This window comes from Bombus vancouverensis, chromosome 3 (genome assembly GCF_051014615.1).
Source record: "Bombus vancouverensis nearcticus chromosome 3, iyBomVanc1_principal, whole genome shotgun sequence".
Taxonomy (NCBI): domain Eukaryota; kingdom Metazoa; phylum Arthropoda; class Insecta; order Hymenoptera; family Apidae; genus Bombus; species Bombus vancouverensis.
In genome coordinates this window covers 776,604-786,748 of record NC_134913.1, presented here as the reverse complement: position 1 = coordinate 786,748, position 10,145 = coordinate 776,604, and positions in this window count along the sequence as shown.

Genomic DNA, 10,145 nt, shown 5'->3' with positions numbered 1-10,145 from the left:
TTTCTTTCCTGTTCGAGATATTTCGACGTTTAAGCGCTCGTTTCACTCCATTTTACACTTCAAATGTAATGCACCACCTTTAAGCGCCGAAACAAGCAAGATAGCTGGCAAATCGCGACGATTTCGTCGATTTTGACGAAAAGTAGCCGTCATTTCCTTCCCGTTGGAGATATTTCGACGTTTAAGCGCTCAGTTCACTCCGTTTTACTCTGCAAATGTAATGCACTACCGTCTAAGCGTAGAAACAAGCAAAATAGCTCGCATATCGCGATGACTTCGTCGATTTTGACGAAAAATAGCCGTCATTTCCTTCCCGTTCGAAATATTTCGACGTTTAAGCGCTCATTTCACACCCTTTTACACTGCAAATGTAAGCACTACCGTTTATGCATCGAAACAAGCAAAATAGCTCGCAAATCTCGATGGTTTCGTCTGTTTTGACAAAAACTTGCCGTCATTTCCTTAACGTTGGAGATATTTCGATGTTTAAGCGCTCATTTCACTCCATTTTACACTGCAGATGTAATGCACTACCGCCTAAGCGTGGAGACAACAAAATAGCTCGCAAATCGCGATATTTTCGTCGATTATGACGAAAAATAGCCCTCATTTCCTTCCCGTTGGAGATATTTCGACGTTTAAGCGCTCGTTTCACTCCCTTTTATACTGCAAATGTAATGCACTACCGTTTAAGCGTCGAAACAAGCAAAATAGCTCGCAAATCGCGATGATTTCGTCGATTTTGACGAGAAGTAGCCGTCATTTCCTTCCCGTTGGAGAAATTTCGACGTTTAAGCGCTCGCTGAAATCCATTTTGCACTGCAAATGTAATGCACTACCGTTTAAGCTTCGAAGCAAGCAAGATAGCTCGCAAATCGCGATGATTTCGTCGATTTTGACGAAAAGTTGCCGTCATTTCTTTCCTGTTCGAGATATTTCGACGTTTAAACGCTCGTTTCACTCCATTTTACACTTCAAATGTAATGCACTAACGTCTAAGCGTCGAGACAAGCAAAATAGCTCGCAAATCGCGATGGTTTCGTCGATTTTGACGAAAAGTAGCCGTCATTTCCTTCCCGTTGGAGAAATTTCGACGTTTAAGCGCTCGCCGAAATCCATTTTACACTGCAAATGTAATGCACTACAGTTTAAGCTTCGAAGCAAGCGAGATAGCTCGCAAATCGCGATGATTTCGTCGATTTTGACGAAAAGTAGCCGTCATTTCTTTCCTGTTCGAGATATTTCGACGTTTAAGCGCTCGCTTCACTCCATTTTACACTTCAAATGTAATGCACTAACGTCTAAGCGTCGAGACAAGCAAAATAGCTCGCAAATCGCGATGGTTTCGTCGATTTTGACGAAAAGTAGCCGTCATTTCCTTCCCGTTGGAGAAATTTCGACGTTTAAGCGCTCGCTGAAATCCATTTTACACTGCAAATGTAATGCACTACAGTTTAAGCTTCGAAGCAAGCAAGATAGCTCGCAAATCGCGATGATTTCGTCGATTTTGACGAAAAGTAGCCGTCATTTCTTTCCTGTTCGAGATATTTCGACGTTTAAGCGCTCGTTTCACTCCATTTTACACTTCAAATGTAATGCACTAACGTCTAAGCGTCGAGACAAGGAAAATAGCTCGCATATCGCGATGACTTCGTCGATTTTGACGAAAAATAGCCGTCATTTCCTTCCCGTTCGAAATATTTCGACGTTTAAGCGCTCATTTCACACTCTTTTACACTGCAAATGTAAGCACTACCGTTTATGCATCGAAACAAGCAAAATAGCTCGCAAATCGCGATGGTTTCGTCTGTTTTGACAAAAACTTGCCGTCATTTCCTTAACGTTGGAGATATTTCGACGTTTAAGCGCTCATTTCACTCCATTTTACACTGCAAATGTAATGCACTACCGTCTAAGCGTCGAGAAAAGCAAAATAGCTCGCAAATCGCGATGCTTTCGTCGATTATGACGAAAAATAGCCGTCATTTCCTTCCCGTTGGAGATATTTCGACGTTTAAGCGCTCATTTTACTCCCTTTTACACTGCAAATGTAAGCACTACCGTTTAAGCTTCGAGACAAGCAAAATAGCTCGCAAATCGCGATGATTTCGTCGATTATGACGAAAAATAGCCGTCATTTCCTTCCCGTTGGAGATATTTCGACGTTTAAGCGCTCATTTTACTCCCTTTTACACTGCAAATGTAAGCACTACCGTTTAAGCTTCGAGACAAGCAAAATAGCTCGCAAATCGCGATGATTTCGTCGATTTTGACGAAAAGTAGCCGTCATTTCCTTCCCGTTGGAGATATTTCGACGTATAAGAGCTCGTTGAAATCCATTTTACACTGCAAATGTAACGCACTACCGTTTAGGCGTCGAAACAAGCAAAATAGCTCGCAAATCGCGATGATTTCGTCGATTTTGACGAAAAGTAGCCTTCATTTCCTACCGGTTGGAGATATTTCGACGTTTAAGCGCTCATTTCACTCCATTTTACACTGCACATGTAATGCACTACCGTTTAAGCGTCGAAACAAGCAAAATAGCTCGCAAATCGCGATGATTTCGTCGATTTTGACGAGAAGTAGCCGTCATTTCCTTCCCGTTGGAGAAATTTCGACGTTTAAGCGCTCGTTGAAATCCATTTTACACTGCAAATGTAATGCACTACAGTTTAAGCTTCGAAGCAAGCAAGATGGCTCGCAAATCGCGATGATTTCGTCGATTTTGACGAAAAGTAGCCGTCATTTCTTTCCTGTTCGAGATATTTCGACGTTTAAGCGCTCGTTTCACTCCATTTTACACTTCAAATGTAATGCACTAACGTCTAAGCGTAGAGACAAGCAAAATAGCTCGCAAATCGCGATGGTTTCGTCGATTTTGACGAAAAGTAGCCGTCATTTCCTTAACGATGGTGATATTTCGACGTTTAAACGCTCATTTCACTCCATTTTACACTGCACATGTAATGCACTACCGTTTAAGCGTCGAAACAAGCAAAATAGCTCGCAAATCGCGATGATTTCGTCGATTTTGACGAGAAGTAGCCGTCATTTCCTTCCCGTTGGAGAAATTTCGACGTTTAAGCGCTCGTTGAAATCCATTTTACACTGCAAATGTAATGCACTACAGTTTAAGCTTCGAAGCAAGCAAGATGGCTCGCAAATCGCGATGATTTCGTCGATTTTGACGAAAAGTAGCCGTCATTTCTTTCCTGTTCGAGATATTTCGACGTTTAAGCGCTCGTTTCACTCCATTTTACACTTCAAATGTAATGCACTAACGTCTAAGCGTAGAGACAAGCAAAATAGCTCGCAAATCGCGATGGTTTCGTCGATTTTGACGAAAAGTAGCCGTCATTTCCTTAACGATGGTGATATTTCGACGTTTAAACGCTCATTTCACTCCATTTTACACTGCACATGTAATGCACTACCGTTCAAGTGTGGAAACAAGCAAAATAGCTCGCAAATGTCGAAGATTTCTTCGATTTTGACGAGAAGTAGCCGTCATTTCCTTCCCGTTGGAGATATTTCGACGTTTAAGCGCTCCTTTCTCTCCATTTTACACTGCAAATGTAATGCACTACCGTTTAAGCTTCGAAGCAAGCAAGATAGCTCGCAAATCGCGATGATTTCGTCGATTTTGACGAAAAGTAGCCGTCATTTCTTTCCCGTTCGAGATATTTCGACATTTAAGCGCTCGTTTCCCTCCATTTTACACTTCAAATGTAATGCACTACCGTTTAAGTGTCGATGCAAGCAAAATAGCTCGCAAATCGTGATGATTTCGTCGATTTTGACGAAAAGTAGCGGTCATGTATTTCCGGTTGGAGATATTTCGACGTTTAAGCGCCCGTTTCACTCCACTTTACACTGCAAATGTAATGCACCACCTTTAAGCGCCGAAACAAGCAAGATAGCTGGCAAATCGCGACGATTTCGTCGATTTTGACGAAAAGTAGCCGTCATTTCCTTCCCGTTGGAGATATTTCGACGTTTAAGCGCTCAGTTCACTCCGTTTTACTCTGCAAATGTAATGCACTACCGTCTAAGCGTAGAAACAAGCAAAATAGCTCGCATATCGCGATGACTTCGTCGATTTTGACGAAAAATAGCCGTCATTTCCTTCCCGTTCGAAATATTTCGACGTTTAAGCGCTCATTTCACACTCTTTTACACTGCAAATGTAAGCACTACCGTTTATGCATCGAAACAAGCAAAATAGCTCGCAAATCGCGATGGTTTCGTCTGTTTTGACAAAAACTTGCCGTCATTTCCTTAACGTTGGAGATATTTCGATGTTTAAGCGCTCATTTCACTCCATTTTACACTGCAAATGTAATGCACTACCGCCTAAGCGTGGAGACAACAAAATAGCTCGCAAATCGCGATATTTTCGTCGATTATGACGAAAAATAGCCCTCATTTCCTTCCCGTTGGAGATATTTCGACGTTTAAGCGCTCGTTTCACTCCCTTTTACACTGCAAATGTAATGCACTACCGTTTAAGCGACGAAACAAGCAAACTAGCTCGCAAATCGCGATGATTTCGTCGATTTTGACGAAAAGTACCCGTCATTTATTTCCGGTTGGAGATATTTCGACGTTTAAGCGCTCGTTTCACTCCACTTTACACTGCAAATGTAATGCACCACCTTTAAGCGTCGAAACATGCTAGATAGCTGGCTAATCGCGATGATTTCTTCTATTTTGACGAGAAGTAGCCGTCATTTCCTTCCCGTTGGAGAAATTTCGACGTTTAAGCGCTCATTTCACTCCGTTTTACACTGCAAATGTAAGCACTACCGTTTAAGCGTCGAGACAAGAAAAATAGCTCGCAAATCGCGATGATTTCGTCTGTTTTGACAAAAACTTGCCGTCATTTCCTTAACGTTGGAGATATTTCGACGTTTAAGCGCTCATTTCACTCCATTTTACACTGCAAATGTAATGCACTACCGTCTAAGCGTCGAGAAAAGCAAAATAGCTCGCAAATCGCGATGTTTTCGTCGATTATGACGAAAAATAGCCGTCATTTCCTTCCCGTTGGAGATATTTCGACGTTTAAGCGCTCATTTTACTCCATTTTACACTGCAAATGTAAGCACTACCGTTTAAGCGTCGAGACAAGCAAAATAGCTCGCAAATCGCGATGATTTCGTCGATTTTGACGAGAAGTAGCCGTCATTTGCATCCCGTTGGAGATATTTCGACGTTTAAGCGCTCATTTCACTATATTTTATACTGCACATGTAATGCACTACCGTTCAAGCGTGGAAACAAGCAAAATAGCTCGCAAATGTCGATGATTTCTTCGATTTTGACGAGAAGTAGCCGTCATTTCCTTCCCGTTGGAGATATTTCGACGTTTAAGCGCTCCTTTCTCTCCATTTTACACTGCAAATGTAATGCACTACCGTTTAAGCTTCGAAGCAAGCAAGATAGCTCGCAAATCGCGATGATTTCGTCGATTTTGACGAAAAGTAGCCGTCATTTCTTTCCCGTTCGAGATATTTCGACATTTAAGCGCTCGTTTCCCTCCATATTACACTTCAAATGTAATGCACTACCGTTTAAGTGTCGATGCAAGCAAAATAGCTCGCAAATCGTGATGATTTCGTCGATTTTGACGAAAAGTAGCGGTCATGTATTTCCGGTTGGAGATATTTCGACGTTTAAGCGCTCGTTTCACTCCACTTTACACTGCAAATGTAATGCACCACCTTTAAGCGCCGAAACAAGCAAGATAGCTGGCAAATCGCGACGATTTCGTCGATTTTGACGAAAAGTAGCCGTCATTTCCTTCCCGTTGGAGATATTTCGACGTTTAAGCGCTCAGTTCACTCCGTTTTACTCTGCAAATGTAATGCACTACCGTCTAAGCGTAGAAACAAGCAAAATAGCTCGCATATCGCGATGACTTCGTCGATTTTGACGAAAAATAGCCGTCATTTCCTTCCCGTTCGAAATATTTCGACGTTTAAGCGCTCATTTCACACCCTTTTACACTGCAAATGTAAGCACTACCGTTTATGCATCGAAACAAGCAAAATAGCTCGCAAATCTCGATGGTTTCGTCTGTTTTGACAAAAACTTGCCGTCATTTCCTTAACGTTGGAGATATTTCGATGTTTAAGCGCTCATTTCACTCCATTTTACACTGCAGATGTAATGCACTACCGCCTAAGCGTGGAGACAACAAAATAGCTCGCAAATCGCGATATTTTCGTCGATTATGACGAAAAATAGCCCTCATTTCCTTCCCGTTGGAGATATTTCGACGTTTAAGCGCTCGTTTCACTCCCTTTTATACTGCAAATGTAATGCACTACCGTTTAAGCGACGAAACAAGCAAACTAGCTCGCAAATCGCGATGATTTCGTCGATTTTGACGAAAAGTACCCGTCATTTATTTCCGGTTGGAGATATTTCGACGTTTAAGCGCTCGTTTCACTCCACTTTACACTGCAAATGTAATGCACCACCTTTAAGCGTCGAAACATGCAAGATAGCTGGCAAATCGCGATGATTTCTTCTATTTTGACGAAAAGTAGCCGTCATTTCCCTCCCGTTGGAGATATTTCTACGTTTAAGCGCTCATTTCACTCCGCTTTACACTGCAAATGTAAGCACTACCGTTTAAGGGTCGAGACAAGCAAAATAGCTCGCAAATCGCGATGATTTCGTCTGTTTTGACAAAAACTTGCCGTCATTTCCTTAACGTTGGAGATATTTCGACGTTTAAGCGCTCATTGCACTCCATTTTACACTGCAAATGTAATGCACTACCGTCTAAGCGTCGAGAAAAGCAAAATAGCTCGCAAATCGCGATGTTTTCGTCGATTATGACGAAAAATAGCCGTCATTTCCTTCCCGTTGGAGACATTTCGACGTTTAAGCGCTCATTTTACTCCCTTTTACACTGTAAATGTAAGCACTACCGTTTAAGCTTCGAGACAAGCAAAATGGCTCGCAAATCGCGATGATTTCGTCGATTTTGACGAAAAGTAGCCGTCATTTCCTTCCCGTTGGAGATATTTCGACGTATAAGAGCTCGTTGAAATCCATTTTACACTGTAAATGTAACGCACTACCGTTTAGGCGTCGAAACAAGCAAAATAGCTCGCAAATCGCGATGTTTTCGTCGATTATGACGAAAAATAGCCGTCATTTCCTTCCCGTTGGAGACATTTCGACGTTTAAGCGCTCATTTTACTCCCTTTTACACTGCAAATGTAATGCACCACCTTTAAGCGCCGAAACAAGCAAGATAGCTGGCAAATCGCGACGATTTCGTCGATTTTGACGAAAAGTAGCCGTCATTTCCTTCCCGTTGGAGATATTTCGACGTTTAAGCGCTCAGTTCACTCCGTTTTACTCTGCAAATGTAATGCACTACCGTCTAAGCGTAGAAACAAGCAAAATAGCTCGCATATCGCGATGACTTCGTCGATTTTGACGAAAAATAGCCGTCATTTCCTTCCCGTTCGAAATATTTCGACGTTTAAGCGCTCATTTCACACTCTTTTACACTGCAAATGTAAGCACTACCGTTTATGCATCGAAACAAGCAAAATAGCTCGCAAATCGCGATGGTTTCGTCTGTTTTGACAAAAACTTGCCGTCATTTCCTTAACGTTGGAGATATTTCGATGTTTAAGCGCTCATTTCACTCCATTTTACACTGCAAATGTAATGCACTACCGCCTAAGCGTGGAGACAACAAAATAGCTCGCAAATCGCGATATTTTCGTCGATTATGACGAAAAATAGCCCTCATTTCCTTCCCGTTGGAGATATTTCGACGTTTAAGCGCTCGTTTCACTCCCTTTTACACTGCAAATGTAATGCACTACCGTTTAAGCGACGAAACAAGCAAACTAGCTCGCAAATCGCGATGATTTCGTCGATTTTGACGAAAAGTACCCGTCATTTATTTCCGGTTGGAGATATTTCGACGTTTAAGCGCTCGTTTCACTCCACTTTACACTGCAAATGTAATGCACCACCTTTAAGCGTCGAAACATGCTAGATAGCTGGCTAATCGCGATGATTTCTTCTATTTTGACGAGAAGTAGCCGTCATTTCCTTCCCGTTGGAGAAATTTCGACGTTTAAGCGCTCATTTCACTCCGTTTTACACTGCAAATGTAAGCACTACCGTTTAAGCGTCGAGACAAGAAAAATAGCTCGCAAATCGCGATGATTTCGTCTGTTTTGACAAAAACTTGCCGTCATTTCCTTAACGTTGGAGATATTTCGACGTTTAAGCGCTCATTTCACTCCATTTTACACTGCAAATGTAATGCACTACCGTCTAAGCGTCGAGAAAAGCAAAATAGCTCGCAAATCGCGATGTTTTCGTCGATTATGACGAAAAATAGCCGTCATTTCCTTCCCGTTGGAGATATTTCGACGTTTAAGCGCTCATTTTACTCCATTTTACACTGCAAATGTAAGCACTACCGTTTAAGCGTCGAGACAAGCAAAATAGCTCGCAAATCGCGATGATTTCGTCGATTTTGACGAGAAGTAGCCGTCATTTGCATCCCGTTGGAGATATTTCGACGTTTAAGCGCTCATTTCACTATATTTTATACTGCACATGTAATGCACTACCGTTCAAGCGTGGAAACAAGCAAAATAGCTCGCAAATGTCGATGATTTCTTCGATTTTGACGAGAAGTAGCCGTCATTTCCTTCCCGTTGGAGATATTTCGACGTTTAAGCGCTCCTTTCTCTCCATTTTACACTGCAAATGTAATGCACTACCGTTTAAGCTTCGAAGCAAGCAAGATAGCTCGCAAATCGCGATGATTTCGTCGATTTTGACGAAAAGTAGCCGTCATTTCTTTCCCGTTCGAGATATTTCGACATTTAAGCGCTCGTTTCCCTCCATATTACACTTCAAATGTAATGCACTACCGTTTAAGTGTCGATGCAAGCAAAATAGCTCGCAAATCGTGATGATTTCGTCGATTTTGACGAAAAGTAGCGGTCATGTATTTCCGGTTGGAGATATTTCGACGTTTAAGCGCTCGTTTCACTCCACTTTACACTGCAAATGTAATGCACCACCTTTAAGCGTCGAAACATGCTAGATAGCTGGCTAATCGCGATGATTTCTTCTATTTTGACGAGAAGTAGCCGTCATTTCCTTCCCGTTGGAGAAATTTCGACGTTTAAGCGCTCATTTCACTCCGTTTTACACTGCAAATGTAATGCACTACCGTTTAAGCGACGAAACAAGCAAACTAGCTCGCAAATCGCGATGATTTCGTCGATTTTGACGAAAAGTACCCGTCATTTATTTCCGGTTGGAGATATTTCGACGTTTAAGCGCTCATTTCACACCCTTTTACACTGCAAATGTAAGCACTACCGTTTATGCATCGAAACAAGCAAAATAGCTCGCAAATCTCGATGGTTTCGTCTGTTTTGACAAAAACTTGCCGTCATTTCCTTAACGTTGGAGATATTTCGATGTTTAAGCGCTCATTTCACTCCATTTTACACTGCAGATGTAATGCACTACCGCCTAAGCGTGGAGACAACAAAATAGCTCGCAAATCGCGATATTTTCGTCGATTATGACGAAAAATAGCCCTCATTTCCTTCCCGTTGGAGATATTTCGACGTTTAAGCGCTCGTTTCACTCCCTTTTATACTGCAAATGTAATGCACTACCGTTTAAGCGACGAAACAAGCAAACTAGCTCGCAAATCGCGATGATTTCGTCGATTTAGACGAAAAGTACCCGTCATTTATTTCCGGTTGGAGATATTTCGACGTTTAAGCGCTCGTTTCACTCCACTTTACACTGCAAATGTAATGCACCACCTTTAAGCGTCGAAACATGCAAGATAGCTGGCAAATCGCGATGATTTCTTCTATTTTGACGAAAAGTAGCCGTCATTTCCCTCCCGTTGGAGATATTTCTACGTTTAAGCGCTCATTTCACTCCGTTTTACACTGCAAATGTAAGCACTACCGTTTAAGGGTCGAGACAAGCAAAATAGCTCGCAAATCGCGATGATTTCGTCTGTTTTGACAAAAACTTGCCGTCATTTCCTTAACGTTGGAGATATTTCGACGTTTAAGCGCTCATTGCACTCCATTTTACACTGCAAATGTAATGCACTA